At 41.6% G+C, this 16,522-nt stretch overlaps 1 protein-coding gene across 3 annotated transcripts in view; it reads right to left on the bottom strand.

The window, feature by feature from the left end:
* Positions 1-12,760, bottom strand: part of CDKL5 (cyclin dependent kinase like 5) — a 181,650-nt gene extending 168,890 nt beyond the window's left edge. For 2 of the 3 annotated variants that reach the window (XM_073227313.1, XM_073227316.1), the window contains exon 1: positions 12,649-12,760. The gene's annotated coding sequence lies outside the window, so the exon portion shown is untranslated. The remainder of the gene's footprint in view (positions 1-12,648) is intronic. The other variant, XM_073227314.1, reaches the window with a different exon arrangement.
* Between the last annotated feature and the right edge of the window lie 3,762 nt (positions 12,761-16,522).

The raw sequence follows: 16,522 nt of genomic DNA, 5'->3' as shown, positions 1-16,522 counted from the left end.
CCTACATGCCACCATCACTCCCCATCTCCAAGCTAACCAACTTCCAGTAGGTAAACAGCAGAATACTACAGAGGGACAGAACAGAGCATGTAAGGAGACCCTCTGTAAGCCACAGTTCAAAAGGAAGACCTGAAACTCAAGAATCAAATAAACCAATTCCCACCCTAACCACAAACTATCTCTATGAGAATTTGAAGCCTGAGGATCACTGAGGGTAACCACAGCAACAATCAAACTCAAACCCAGCCTTACTCCTAACTAGATTAACTCAAATCCCTGCACTAAAGGCCTAACACAAAGAAATAGAATAAAATTATGTACCTCAGTCTCTACTGTTCTACAAAATAAGTCAGGCCTGCAATAGAAAAATCACAAGGCATAAGAAAAGACAAGGAGAAAACAACACTCAGAAAAGACAATATATTAGAATTAAACACAGTATCAGATGTTGGAAATACCAAGAATGAAATTAAAAATACTGTAAGGAACATGTTTAAGGCTCTAACCTAAAAAGAACAACAAACATGCAAAATCAGACAGGGAATTCAGCAAAGATGGAACTATAAGAAAGAATAAAATGGAAGTGCTAAAAATGAAAAACACAGTTAAGAGAAATGAAGAGTGCTTTCAACAGGCTTTTCAGTAGACTCAACTCAGCCAAAGAAAGAATTGGTGACCTCAAAGTGAATAAAGTTACCCCAGCTGAAACAGGACCAAAACAGAGAACTACCCGGAAAACAAAACAACAAACCAAAACAGAACATTCAAGTGCTGTGGGACAGTATCAAAAGTTCTAACATACTGATAATCGGAATCACAGCAATAGAATGGGACAAAAGAAATTATCTGGAGAGATAATGGCAGAAAATACTCCAAAATTAATATGTTATCTAACCACAAATCCCAGGTAATCAGAGAATAGGAAGAGAATTACTGAATAATAATTATTGCCAGTACTCAGCACCAACACCGCTTGAGACTGAATTTCATAAGCTCTGCCATTGCCACTACTTAAAAACCAAACAGATAATCAACTACACATGATGGCCCCCCACACCGCTCACCTCCATCAGAGGTCTCACTCTGTAAATGACTGGTCAAACCTAGGTCACAAGCCTCTATCCCAGCTTTAAAGGAAACTGGGGATGTGAGTTTTCTGGGAAAGTGGGACCCATACTATGAGAAATTACCAAAATGTAGAGAGGGTATTTAAAATACTACAGCATGTTAAAAAACAAAACAAAACTGTCTAACTAATCAGCTATTACTGTATGATGGATTCTTTGGTGAAGCCAGTGCATCCCCAGAGGGATGTAATTAAGGCAAATATTTTACCTCAATGTGGTAACACACTTAAAACCTGCTTCCCAATCTGAGGGACATAAACCGTAATCTGGAGGTGTGTGAAACCACACAGTAAACATCTTCACAGAACGTATGCTTTGCTTAATGGTAAGTACTATACAGTGTACACATACACAAACACACATAAGCACACACATGCACGAGTTTATCACACAATAGAACTCAGCATTTCAATGACTTCATGCAATAAATCATGGAAAAAAACTTGCTTCCCCCTCATTTGCCATACTGTAAATGTTGGTAGAAAAGTTTCAGGAGCCCCACAGGGAGCCATCAGCACCTAGCTTTGCACCCATGTGGATCCAATTGTAACACAGCTATGTCTTAAGACCAGTGATGAGATACAGGACAAGCATGTCTACAAGGCCAAGAGAGAGAAAGCTCAACTAGCCAGGTATCGGACAAAAAAAAGAAGCTACCAGAAAAGGACAAAAGGCATTGGCATGAGAAGATGGAGGGAGGGGCAGAAAAGGGCACCTTTCCTAAGAGAAATATTTTCCTATGTGCCAGGCAACACACTGGGTGCTGAGGCAACAAGAGGCAACACTCCTTGCCTTCATGGAGCTTCCAGGAGAAAACCGATACCACCTGCATCTTCCTTTTACCAAAGGCCCACCCCGACCCAAACCTCTGGTTTTAGTATTTCCTGTGTACATTCTCAGGTAGAAGTGAAAAGGGACAAAAAAAAGAAAGAACGTGGCCATAAAGACAGATAATTAAGATCCTGGGTTGTAGGTGGGGTTTAAGCATCAAAGAAGGCAGGTAATAATACATAAATCCACATTACATTGTGCTGTTTTCCCAGCTTTATATGCTCATTCTTAGACCCATGTCTTTGAATACACCATGTGCCAGAAAAGCCCTTCCATTCTCCTGGCACATTGGGCCTCCTGGAAGCCTCCTCGCAAACACTCAGGAAGTAGTGCCTTTCCCAGTCCCCGTAAGTCTGCATTAAGTGCACCCCTTCCAGCCTAGAGTACCGGCACCCTGTATTTCCCACCTGAATGAGCAAGTGCAATCATCCTGCAGTTTAGTCAGTGTTCTCTGCCTCCCCTACTGGACTACAGACCCTCTGAGGGCCCAACACCTGGGCCTGGCCTTGTATCTCCATCACCTACCATGATGCTGATGCCGTTCCAGTGGCTGAACAACACTGACACCAAGATAGCCAAATCCTTACCTCACCACAAAGTCAGCCAAAGAAGTATGGCCTGCCGAAAGCACAACTCGAAAGCAAGAGCAGTCACTCTGCATGCTGGAGAACCCACTAGCACAGAAACATCAGTTTCAAACTTTAAAATCTGAAGTGAGGCAAATCTTCTAACATAAATGTCCTGGGCTGGACAGGGACTGAAATAAGTGATGACACAAACCACTGCAACCTCTTCAAGTTACCAGCAATGTTTTTTTTTTTTAATGATTAAAGCAACAAGAATGAATACAGAGCAGGTACATAATGGTTGAAAAAGGCCTACAAACTCAAGGCCAAAATGAGCTAAGTCAGAAGCTGAATCCAAATGCAGATCTCAAAGAACCATTTGAAGGAGGTGATGCTGTGGGTATTCCTTATATCTATGCAGCGGGGAAGTGTGCAACTGTATTCTACACAGGCACAAACAACTTTACACCAAGGAAGGCCTGAATGAATGGTCAGTCACCAAAGCAAGCAAAAATTTAGCATGGCTGATGATTTCCAAAACAGAACTGAGCATGTAGGGACACACACTGTAGGAGAAAGAAATCAGGATATATAAAATAAAAGCTTTATAGCATTTTTATACGCACATGCTCACTTGAACATAAGAGGCTCAGCAGAGGCCAGCTTAAAAGATGGTAAGGTCACAGAATGTGAACCAGATTTGAAAACGGTACTCTTGCTAAAGACTAGTGCTCCTAAACAATAGTAACGCAATTCTCTAAAAACACTGCGGGTGCAAACAACAAATGCTGGCAAGGATGTGGAGAAAGGGGAACCCTCCTACACTGCTGGTGGGAATGTAAACTAGTTCAAACATTGTGGAAAGCAATATGGAAGTTCCTCAAAAAGCTCAAAATAGAAATACCATTTGACCCAGGAATCCAACTTCTAGGAATTTACCCTAAGAATGCAGCAGCCCAGTTTGAAAAAGACAGATGCACCCCTATGTTTATCGCTGCAGCACTACTTACAATAGCCAAGAAATGGAAGCAACCTAAGTGTCCATCAGTAGATGAATGGGTAAAGAAGATGTGGTACATATACACATGGAATATTATTCAGCCATAAGAAGAAAACAAATTCTACCATTTGCAACAACATGGAAGGAGCTAGAGGGGATTATGTTCAGTGAAATAAGCCAGGTGGAGAAAGACAAGTACCAAATGATTTCACTCATATGTGGAGTATAAGAACAAAGAAAAAACTGAAGGAACAAAACAACAGCAGAAACACAGAACCCAAGAATGGACTAAAAGTTACCAAAGGGAAAGGGACTGGGGGAGGATGGGTGGGAAAGGAGGGATAAGGGGGGGGAGAAAGGGGGCATTATGATTAGCATGTATAATGTGGGGGAAGGCATGGGGAGGGCTGTACAACACAGAGAAGACAAGCAGTGACTCTACAGCATCTCACTACGCTGATGGACAGTGACTGTAATGGGGTTTGTTGGGGGGACTTGGTGAAGGGAGGAGCCTAGTAAACATAATGTTCCTCATGTAATTGTAGATTAATGATACCAAAATAAGAAAATAAAAAAATAAAAAAACATTGCAGGTGCTCAAATGAGACTTCATAAAATATGAAGTAACATAAATGCTGAAAAATATTAAATTAGACCTAAGACACTGTGTTTCAGGGGAAAAAGAATAAAGCAAATTTAATGTTGATATCTAATGAAAAGTTTCGTTAAAACATTAAATACCTTGAGCAGATTAAAGGTGTCTTCGGGGAAAACACAGCAAGTGTTTTAAGTTTAAATATGGAAGAAGACTAAAGCTGTTACAAAAAATTTTAGCTCAGTTATAAAGAGAAATGACATTCCTATATAAGGTTAATGGAATGAGGAAAGATGAAAAAAAAGGAGGAGCCTTTAGAAAATTAACGGTAATTTCTATAAAAACTGTGAAAATCACAGACGACAATCAGTCAAGGGAGCAGGTGCAAAATTTTTAATGAGATGAGGGAAGAGTATTTTACCTTGCAGAGATTACGACCTTTTTGCTAATTTATCAAGGTTCCATTGAGCTAAAATTCTTGTTTTTTGTGGCATTTCATGTCACACCCCTGCTTAAAACCTTCAATAGCTTCCCAGGAGACTTAGGACAAGTTCAAAAACCAAGCAGATGGCCTGCTAAAGCCTTTTCAAGACCTGGCCCCTACCTCTGCTTTATCACCTGCTTTTCTACTTTCCAGCCATGTTGGACTTCTTTCAGTTCTTCAAAAAGTTGTTTTTCAAAAGCCTCTTTTTCTCTCACCTTGCCTGAGGACATCTGCACCTTCTGCCAGGAAAACTTATTTCCCCAACTAAACCCTGTCCTTCTCATCCTTAAGGTTCCACTTAAATGTTACCTTCTCAGGGTGGCCTTCCTTCCTACCTGCTCTCCCCAGGGCAGATTCCCCCATCCCCACCCTGTTACATACCCCTGCCTCCACCTTCAGCTATAAACTCTCTGAGGGAAGGACTTACACACCTTTTATCTATCATTCTATCCAAAGTCTACTATAGTTTGGTACACAGTGGACACTCAGTAAGTATTTGCTAAATGAAGGACAGAGCCTCAAGTATAAAACAGGTTATTTTGCAAAGAAATAACTGATAACATGTAAAATATCAATTTGCACAAAATTAGCTTTTGTCTACCTCAACTGTTTTTGATTACTAAAAATTAAAATAAAACTTTCCTTTCATTTGCAATGTTAATCTTAAATGTTAGTGGCAATCTTACTAATAATTACTAGTGATTAAAGTTAATACAGGAGGCTGACAAACAACGGTGGGGTATATGATAAATTCTAGGGTATGTCACACCTGAATGAGCTTTTGTAACCTCTGAAGGATTGTATTCATCAGAAACTAGTTTTCTTCCTTTGGTCAATATTGGGGAAATTAGGCAAATCCAAGTCAGCAAGTTGTTCACCTATTATGTATCACAGTTTTTTTTATCTGCCATATCTTCTTCCATGAGCGTGTGTGTGCTTAATCTATTTTAACACAATCTTACACTGCTAAGAACCTAATCTCTAAGCAAATCTCTAATACAAAATCTAAAACTGAGATCTAAAATTGCAACTTACCTAAAATAATTTAAGGCAATCTTTAAAAAAATAATAATAACGTAGCCCTTTTCCCATCCTAGAATATCCAACCCCCCTTCCCCACTCAGACTAACCTTGTGAAGGTGAAGTTTGCCCTGACACACCTTAGTTGAACCCCTCCTTGGAACTCAGAGAACCAATTATCCCCTTGATCTTCTCAACAGCCCTGAAAGAAGATGATGATAATTCCCATTATATCAGAGGGACGCTCTGAAAACTTAAGTAACTGTGCAACATCTCTCAGATGATCATTCACTCCGGAGGAAGCAGCATTGTGAGGAGGCACACACTCACAACAGCCCTATGGAGACGTTCACGTGTGAAGGAACTGAGGCCTTCTGCTGTCAGTCATATGCGCGAGCCCTTCTGGAAGCAGATCCAACAGTCCTCAGAGGTCTACAGCCCTTACTGACCTGACATCCTGATCGCAACATCATGAGAGACCCTGAGCCAACTAAGCTACTTAATTCCACATTCCTGACCCTCAGAAACTGTGAAATAATGACTGTCGTTTTCAACTGCCAAAAAATAATAATTTAATTAAATGAAAAATAATAAAAATAATGTATTCATCCATACATTTTGCTAACTTCCAGAAACCAAAGTTGTTACTTTCAAAGTCCACTATTTCGAAGTCAAAGTTACATTGTCAGAAAGCACTTGAAATGCTATTTACCTGATACTGTATTAGGCCTTTCTCTTGCAAAGCATACAAGGTGACAACAGAATCCTATAGCCACAACAGTTAAATAGTTTTAAGAAAAAGGGGGAACCTATTTCAAACCGGATATGACTGAATTTATACTAAGTTATTATCAGAGCAGTGCTGTATTCAACCTGTTTGTTATTAAAAATCCAGACCCAACCTACCACACAAGGAGTTAGTGCTTTACTTGCCTGGGACTTGTAAGAGTCACCTTTCATAGAGAAGTGTTCATCGAAATGCAATGCAAGTTAGACAGTTTCCAAACACTTCACTTCCAACCAAACCACTGCATTCCTCTATGATGTGTACCCAAAACCTAACATCCAAGCTCTCCTATCAGCAGTGTCCATCTGCACATGCTGCGCACTTGAGCAAAGGGGAGCACCTGCACCTGTAGAGATCAGCCTACCCTATACAACTCATTTCGAAGCTTTTACTCCCCACCCACCCTGAGGGTAACTAAAAAGAAAATGAGTGACGCAGTAAAAAGCAGCTACAGTACCTTGAAGGTTAAGCTGTTTCTAAATTCCACAACAATCTAGTCTGAAGCCACGCTGAAGGCAGTGTGTCTGAATACTTTAATTTAATGAAGCCTGCTCTATGGCATGCACAGTAGGCATGAATCTCTCAAGGGGGATTAGAGCTCCAACAATAAAATGCACAATGTTATTGACTTTAAATCAAGAAAACCAATTATTTTGCTCATGGTCTTAAATCTGAAAGGTATTTTTTTCTTGCCCAATAATTATCTTACTTTTACCTTCATTTCTTCTTCCTGCTTTTCCAACATATCACTAAGAACACTGTATTCATTTGCTGGCTTAAAAAAGATCAAAACAAAATCACAGACAAGGTCATTTATACCATTTGCAGTACTGTCCTTTATATTCTGGTATGTATTATGTTCAGGCAAAACCTGTTGAAAATACAAAAAGCACCAAGAAACTGTAATATGTATAGGAAGGTATTTTTAAAAGGCATACTTTTAAGATCTAGATGATTTTGATTATCAGTGTGATGATAAAGGTATCTAGGTGGAAGCAAGTAAATAATGTTAAAAAAAAAAGCATGTTGGCAGAAGGGATCCTTTTGGCGTGATGGAAATGTTCTAAAATTGGATTGTAGTGATGGTTATACAACTCCATAAATTAACCAAAAAAATCACTGAATGGTACACTTAAACAGACAATGGGTGGGAAGGGAGGGATAAGGGTGGGGAAAAAGAAAGAGGGCATTACGATTAGCATGTATAGTGTATGGGGGGCACGGGGAGGGCTGCGCAACACAAAGAAGACAAGTAGTGAATTTACAGCATCTTACTACGCAGATGGACAGTGACTGTGAAGGGGTATGTGGGGGAGACTTGGTGAAGGGGGGAACCTAGTAAACATAATGTTCTTTCTGTAATTGTAGATTAATGATACCAAAAAAAAAGTGCACGCTGAAAACCCATATAAGAACGAAAGAAAGAAAGAGTAAAAAAAAAAAAAAAAAAAGGAAAACCCATACTTGGTAAAGATATTCATAAGAACAGATGCATTTTATCTTACTAATGTTGATGAACAGTGACTGTGAACGAGGATGTGGGGGGGACTTGGTGAAGGGGGGAGCCTAGTAAACATAATGTCCTTCATGTAATTGTAGATTAATGATACCAAAATAAAATTAAAAAAAAAAAAGAACAGATGCATTAGTCACATCATCTTAGAACAACTGTCCTGCTTTGGCCAAGATGACTTCAGCTCTGAAGTTCTACAGTTTGCACCACTCCTTTCCAGCTTAAATAAGTGACAAAAGTGATTCTCATCAATTACAGAATAAGGCCTTTTCCTCCCTAATATGGATGTCTGATCGTTCCCTTGGGCTAAGCTCTCTTGATGCGTCTTGTCTAAAATAACAAGAGGCTTTAAGTAGCAGAAAATTCTAACTTCTATGTATTAAGGAGCAACAATATCTCTGTAGACTCCACCTCCAGATTTTATTTCACTGAAGTCATTACAGAAAAATACCCATCTGCAAACTGTAATGGCTGCCATTTTACTTCAAGAGTGTATCTAAACCACAAAATTAAATTCAAGGAATACCTTCATAGCTTAATTATGAGTGTAGCCAATTTAATCAAAGTCAGTCAAAAGTTATAATGGAACATGCAGAAACATGAAATACCAAGTGGTTAATTAGAAACAGCTACCTCACTTTGGGTGTGAATAATTATATACCACTTTCATTTACGAAGAAACAGAACTAATGACCCTCTGTAAGAAAAAGTCTGCACTTAGTTTCCTCCAGCAGCGCTGATGGATCTGAGTCCAGTCTCCATGTGGTTCATCAGATAGCCTTGCCAATGTAGCCCATGAACTCCAGGAGGCATATTTATACCTCTACTACCACCCCGAGAGTGCTGTATGGTAGGAACTCAAATAAGTTTAGGGAATCAGATGCCTCAAGCAGGAAGCATGGTTTGAAGAGCACAGCTTCAAGTTAGACCGGTTTGGATGCAAGTTTTGCCTCTGCTGCTGACTAGCTGGGTAATTTGGACAAATTATTTTCTCTCCCTGAGCCCATTTGGTCAAGTGTACACAGGAAATAAGAAAAACATCTACTTCATAGAAATGTTGTGAGAACACACATACACACATATATTCATGCAAATAAATTATTTGCCATAGTATCTGGTATGCAGTAAGGCTCAATAAATAGAATATAGTTTAATTTTCATAAAGACTGCCCCAGAGACTACACCCAAAACGTGACCCTAATCAGAACTATCTCAAACGCAAATGCCTCTAAGAGCTTAATTCAAAACTGGCAATTTCAAAGACCTAAGTGAATTCTTTTAACCTAAGAATTTTCTGTTAAATTCCCAAATCCTAATTGTCTAAATGCTCTCAGGCTGGGTAGGTAGAAGGTCCTCACTCTTGGCTTTCATACCCACTGACAGAATTGCACCCAGGTTCATGTCTCAGCGTTAAGAAGTATATAAATTCGAATGAGAAATAAGGCCAGACCTCTGAGTAATCCTATCATCCATTCACAGCTCTCTATAAAGGAAACACTCAAGAAATTATCAATAATTTAAATTCAAACACTGAAATGATGCATCGCCAACGAGAGTTCTAATGTTGTTTAACACTGAAAGTAAACTGGAAAACCCTCCCAAACAGAAAGTTGAAATAATCACCCAAATGACACCATCACCAGATGATAAAGAATCTTTGAGATTCTATCAAGAGATGTGATTTTGTCAAAAAATGGAACTTCAGAATCTAAAATTACCAGATTCTGAGTAAACAGCCTTTTCCACTTGGAAAGCAACTTAATACTTCCAATTTTGCTATTCTTGTACCAAAGTTAGGAGTTACCTAAAGGATTTCCCTCACATTTTGGATCTATGTATGTGGATTTGTTTGTTCCTAAATGCCTTGTTATTATTTGACATCAATTTATTACATGAAAAAGTCATATACCCACACTGACAAAAAAAAAGTACGTTAGCATACCTTCTATTATCTAGAAGAAATAAAGTAGATAACCACCGAAGTTATCAAAATGGAAGGAGAAAAAAGGATGAACTTTCATCAGACGTGCGGAAGGAAGTTTATTTTCTCTACTCAATTCCTTACCAATTTCCTACAGCCAAATTCTCAGATATAGCTGAATTTTCCATCACAAAGTAAACTGAAATGTAAATCATAATGAAAGGTTAAATTTCTGCAGTGGCAGCCGCTGTCATTTCTAACAATGCAACTATTGTTGAGAGTATCTCACAGATTCCTGGACACAGTGGTGAAGCAAAGCTGGTGGGGGGAGCGGGAGGTGGGAGAAGAATACTTGAAGGAATTTCTCCACCTCTGTATTTCATTTCGTAATGTAACAAGACTGCACCTTCAAAGCAGAAATACCATGTAAAATCTGGTTCTCATTAAATTGGACTGCCTTAACCCCATGCAGCAGATTTGGACCAGAATTCGTAATCAGTCAACCTTCTATTACTCATCTACGCAAGATGACCCTGCCATTTTCCTCAATAGGTGCCTTTTCTTTTAAAACCCTAGGGAATACTGTAGATGCCACACTACAAAACAATTACAATGGAAATAATGGCAAATTCAGTCCAGGAAACTTGCGTAAGTAAAGTGAACAAAACCTAAAATAAAGAGGTAAAAAATCCCTACCACAAGCCCCTAAATCATGAATAAATTATAAATCTGAGCAGGGGGGAAAAAAAGGAATTCGTTCTGGAGAAAGAATGCTTATTCTTATTTTTTTCACTATATCAATTTTTATTTTTTTTAAATGGCTTAGTAAAAATGGTAAATAAGCAAAGTTAGAAAACTAAACTGCTTTATATATACACACACACACATATCAAATTAATCATTGCACTGATTATCTTAAAAAAGCGAGACAATTGAAAAGAATTTGACACTTTCTCCAACTGAAACCCCTCTGAAATGGTAGATTATTTTACGCTCTTGGAATGATTAATTTTATTTAGCATGCCTCTTTTGGAGTTCAATTATTTAATACAGGCAAATTGAATTTTTTTTTATCCTAATTAGGTTTCCTTGTACTTGTGAAATGCTCAGCATACACTGTGCTGGCAGCTTTAGTTCTACAGCTTCTCTCTTCTGGCTCCTTCCCCCCTCACCCACTCCCCCACCCACCCGAAAAAAAGATTTCCTTCCCAAATGTTCTCTTCCCTGCATTTGTCAACAGAAACACCCACTGGTGGTGTCAAACTGGTAATACTGCTGCAGGCTTCCTTACTCCTGTTCCAGTGTCAATGGCCAAAAATGCTCAAACCTAAAATAGTAATTTTAATAAAGAAATTAAAAGATTTGCTGAAGTACTCAACTATCATGTTCTCAAGAAGATAAACACCTTTTTAAAAAAATATATTATTAATGAACCCTAACTGGGTTGTTAAATAGAAATTATATACCCTCCTTCAACCCTGAAAGTACAGACACGTAAACATAGATTCCTCACATTTTATGAATAAAATATCATAAAAACACTTAAAGGAATTTAAGACAAATTAGACAAATTTACACCTAAAATGTTATTCACAAAGAATTCCGAATAGCCCCGGTAAAGCTGTCTTTAAAGCAAGAAAGGAACAAGCTGGAAATGTTCCAACAGATGTTACTTAAAACGTTAATCCTATTCTATACATATTTACGTCTCCTGTTTCAGTCAAATGCTCTCAAGACAAATTAATTTGAGTAGTCTTTTACATTAACTGCATAACCATTATGTCCAAACAAACCTAATACCGATGCACGGAAAGAAATTATTCTGTGCCTGCAATACATCCTAAAATCAGCTTAAATTTTAGCCAATTAAAATTAATTGTGTTAACACACTGATCTGCAACTACTTTAAATATCGCAGCATCCGTCTAATCTCACAGTGGAGATACTAAGGTCAGGCTTTTCTTTTTCAGGCATCTGTGCTTTAGCACTCAAGTGAGGCGGAAAAAAAAACCTCAAGGAAGATCTGCCTTTGCACTGAAATATGTTCAGGTTATTTTTTCCCCAACGTGGGCACAAAACGTGTCAATGTGAGCAGGACCTGCTCGTTCTGAGAAATGATTCCAAATCCCATGATTTAATTTCTTTGAGGGTCCAAAGGGTCAAGGTCTGGGAAGGGACCAATTTCTGCTTCTCTCCACTATGCCAGTCGTGAACTTCAGAGCAACGCCTGAAACTTGTTGGGTGGAGGCTGGAGGAGCCACGGGTAGGCGGTGGGTCGCTCGCCCACCCTCGCCGGCAGCCAAGGTCAGCAGGGCCGGGGCCGCGGCTCGCAGCCCCCGGCGGGTCCCGGGCTCCCTCAGAACTCAGGCTGGGGGCTCCCGCGCGCAGGCTCCTCCTCGGCGCCGGCAGCAAGGGGCTTTCCTCGCCGCAAGCCCCGGGGAGCTCGCGCCGCGGGGGCGGCGGGGCGGGGACGCCGCAGAACTGCCGCGGAGGGGAGCCTGGCGGGGCGGCCTCGACCCGCCGCCCCTCCGCACACCCTTCCGACTCCCCACACCTCAAAACAGAGCCCCAGCCGCTCGCCAGGGAAACCCTTCCAGCAGCACAGTGGGACGCTGCGGAGGAGCCACTCCAAGCTGGAGCACCCTCGCCGCGGCGCCCCGTTCTGGGGGTACCCTCGCCGCCGCCCCTTTCACGTCTGCCCAGAGGGACCGGGTGGGTCCCCTGTCTCGGAAAAAGCCGGACGGGCGAGAGCCGCTATGGGGTGGGTCAAGGCCTGGAGGGCAGGTGGCGGCGCAACTACTCACCCCGCCGAGTCCCCCACCTCCAGCGAAGACCCACCGCTCCCGAGGCCGCCGTCGCTGCTTTACCTTCCCTAGCGGCAGCGACAGCAAATCCAAACCTCCGGCCCCGCCCTCTCGAAGAGGCGAACGCGCAGCCTAAATTGCTAACTGCCCCGCCCTGGCCATCTCACTTGGGCCAATGAGGAAGCCCCCAAACCCCTCCAGGTCCCGCCCTCTACCCGCCCACTTCTAGTAGGAGCCAATGTAGAGAGAACGCTCGGCCTTGGGCTCGGGCTCACCGCCCCGCCCGCGTGCTCGTGCCCCGGTCCCAAAAGCGAAGACTGCTGGTTCCTTGTATAAGCTCGCCTGAACGCGCACCCGCGCGCCCCACCCCCTCGCGGGCCAGGTTTGGTTGCCCCGCCAGGCCCCTAGCAACCTGGGCTGGGTGGCTGAGTGGGGCGGGGCCCGAGCCGTGAGTTGTCGGGGGAAGGGGAACGGAGTTGAGGGGGAAGATCGTGACTGGGAAAGGGGAGGCTGCGGGGGTGGGGGACCGAGAAGGCCCGGGAATCCGCCTGTCACTGTGGGGAAAAAAAAGGGAAATCCTGCCTGCAGCGCAGCAATCCTGGCCTGTCTCCGGAGGGACACGTGCGGGAGGCGAGGGGGGGAAGAGGGGAAGAGGGGTGAGAGCACAACTGGGGCGGGAGCCGAGGCACTGCTTCTAAATAAAGGATGGAGGACGATTTACCTCTGTCTTTGGTAAAAATGATAATCGAAGTACATTGCAGCTGCTGCCCAACTGTTGCAGCTGCGCTTGCACACACGCACATATACACGTATTCACACGTACACCCATCCATCAGCCTGCGATCCCTTGGGTGAATTAGGAGCAAAGAACTTGTAGCCTGAGGATTCCTTACACAGCAGCTGGATACATGCAAACGGCTGTGCGGCAGCGCAGCCACCCACTGCTCCGCTTCGGTCCTATGCTCCGCCACACAAGATTCCCGAGCTGGCACGAAAGCAATGAAGTCATCGTCCAACCAGTAGCAATATAAAGATCTTAGTTATCTACCGTGGATCAGGTTTCCAATGAGGATGAAAAGGTGATGAAATGGAAGGAGATATGTTTCCAATGCCACCTTTTGAAAATTAAGAAAAATAATTTTTAAAAACACTGCGAACAAATGTATGTAAGGATGCATAGTAATTTCCACTTAAAAAAGCAAAGAGAAAAAATAGGTTTTTTTCTGGTTTTTAAAAAGTAGGCATTGTATGAGGTCATAGCAGCCACCAAATTAGAAAAATGCAGTACTTACTGTACTGCAATGGGAAATAGGTATCTTAGATAAAATCCACTTAATCTATTCCTGTCCTGAATCTGGTAACAATATGTAACAATACACTGGGTTTGGCCAGTTGGTATCAAGCTAATAGGGTTCTCTTTTTCACAACATAGTGAATATTTGGTAAGGGAATGAAGGTGCCTACTTTCTCCTCAGCTATTTAGGAAGCATATTAGAAAATTTTACAGGTAATAGAAGTGAATCGGCAGAGAGGGAAAATGGAGTCAGAGGTAACAGCAGAGAGCTTTGCAGAGTCTCCCAGCCTCCTCCAAAGGCAAAGTGAGAGGGCTGTGACCTCAAGCTTCACCCACGTGGAGCCAGAATTCCTGGGGCAATCACTCCAGCCTGTTTAATGTGCCTTTGTCCCAGGAATTGCAGCTGCATTACCTTTGAGTCAAATGAAAAATGGTGTATCTGTAGATTCAGAACAAGATAAAGAAAAAATAACCAAATATTTATTGATATAGGTCCAATTTAGTTTTAAGAGGTGGTATTAGATGCTTTATAATACGCCATTCCATATATATAAATATGACCTTCCATATATATAAATATGACCTTCCACTCAGGGACATTTGCTCTGATCTGGTTTCAAGCAGTGAAGGATTTCTTGGAGCCACATCCAGTTCAGTCTACTGCAATTTTGTAAGAGTTTAAAAGTACTATGCTGCCATTTAACTGAGCTCTTTCTTTTGTAGAAAGAACACTAATACTTAACCACTGGATGAATGCCTGCTATGTGGCAAGAACTTTACATACATTTAGAGTTGCCAGATAAAATATAGGAGGCCTGTTAAATTTGAATTTCAGATAAACAACAAATAATTTTTCAGTGTAAGTATGCATTTTTATCCTGGATACATGCAAGGCAAGGGTAGAAGACTAATTTTTTTAGTCTTTAGATAATAATTAGCTTTCTAGTCATTATTTTTTTTTAAGTTTTTTTTTAATGCCCTTCAGTCCAGACCTCGTAATGCAATCAGGATCTGGGAGGACAACTTAAGAACCAAATCAGTGTGTAAATTTCTAATGTTTGTAGGAAAGGGTGCACATACTAAAAACATATTTGCTGTTTATCAGAAATTCAGATTTAACTAGGCATCCTCTCTTTTTACTTGCTAACTCTGGCAACCCTACATACATTATCTCTGAGCCTCATGATTCCCTGGAAGATTCTCTGTTAGGTCACCAATTTCCAGTTGATGAAACAGCTTCAGAGCTTCCCCAGCATCTATTTGCTCTACTCCTTCTACTTAGAACCCCAACTGTGTTCAGGCATATACACTTCCGGGTTGGTAGGTGCTTATTAGTCTTAGTCAATCAACGTGTGGCCCAGTAAGACTAAAGGAAAGGACTTAACATCGTATGTTTGAGAGAGGGGTTTTCCCTGTCCATCCTGGATGAACAAGAAAGTACCCGGAATGCCAATTGCAGCCATTTTGTGACTAGGAGGAAAACCATACTTAGTTCAAAGCCTACACACTCCATAAGGCAAAGTTGAAAAAAAGTGAGAGAGAGAGAGAGAGAGAGAGAGAGAGAAAAGAAAGAAAACCTGGGTTCTTGATGACACCACTTAAGTGTTAATTAATTTAAAAAATTCTACCTTTTCTCTGCATTTGAAACAGTTTGAGTCCAAGTTTCTAACAGATGCCTTAGAAGCATCCTGCTGCAGAGCCTATGCATGCTACTGAGACAGGGACGGTGGATGTAGTCAGAATAGGGTGAGGGCCTCCGGGAAAAGCAGGGTGGAATATTTACAGTCAGAGCAATGTACCAATGAGCAGAGAAGTCCCTATTGAAACTCTGTGCTAAAGCATTATGCAAAGTTAAGGTCACACTAATTCTCTAGGGAAAGAGACCTAAGAATATAGACATCTTCAGTGAGATCATTTAAAGGTCAAAAGGCCAGAAGCAACTTGGCCTGGAATGTTTGAGTGTTCTGCAAGGGTATCAGCATAACCCGTGACTCCGCTGTCAGCCCCAGCAATCAGACTACGGCCCAGCCCACCTTGAGGACAGGGCAGTCCTCAAGTCCACACCCCTAAGTTTTTTACATGTTCTTGAAAAATCCTCAACTGCCTATAAAACCCCCTAGACAACACACCACTACGGGCTCTTTTGTCCCCTCCTGGTGTGAGCCAGGAGCTCTATTCTCTCACTTTATTTCTAAATAAAAGCCTGTACCTTGCTCTCCTACCTTGAGTGTTTGTGGAGCTCATTCTTAGGCTTCGTGAACAAGAACCCCGGCATCAGTACTTGATAGGGTTCTCAATAATAAGTAAGTGATCATCAAGACGCAAGACATTTTTATCCTTGATGTATATGGGACAAATCTAGAAGACTAAATAAGCCTTCTAAGCATTGTCAAAAAGCATTTATGAAATGCCCATCTGGGCCTGTTGGAATAGACAGACAGACAGGAGCAGGAGGGGAGAAAGGATGCAGCAGACCGACCAGTTTCTGCCCAGAGACCACCCTGTCTCCCTTAGACCAACCCCTTTGGCTCCTTCGCACAAACTTATAAGCAAAAGATACAGGTCACTGGGACCTTCCCC

This window comes from Manis javanica, chromosome X, assembly GCF_040802235.1.
Source record: "Manis javanica isolate MJ-LG chromosome X, MJ_LKY, whole genome shotgun sequence".
Lineage (NCBI taxonomy): Eukaryota > Metazoa > Chordata > Mammalia > Pholidota > Manidae > Manis > Manis javanica.
The sequence above is the reverse complement of the archived record's forward strand: the minus strand, read 5'-3'. Positions and strand labels throughout refer to the sequence as shown.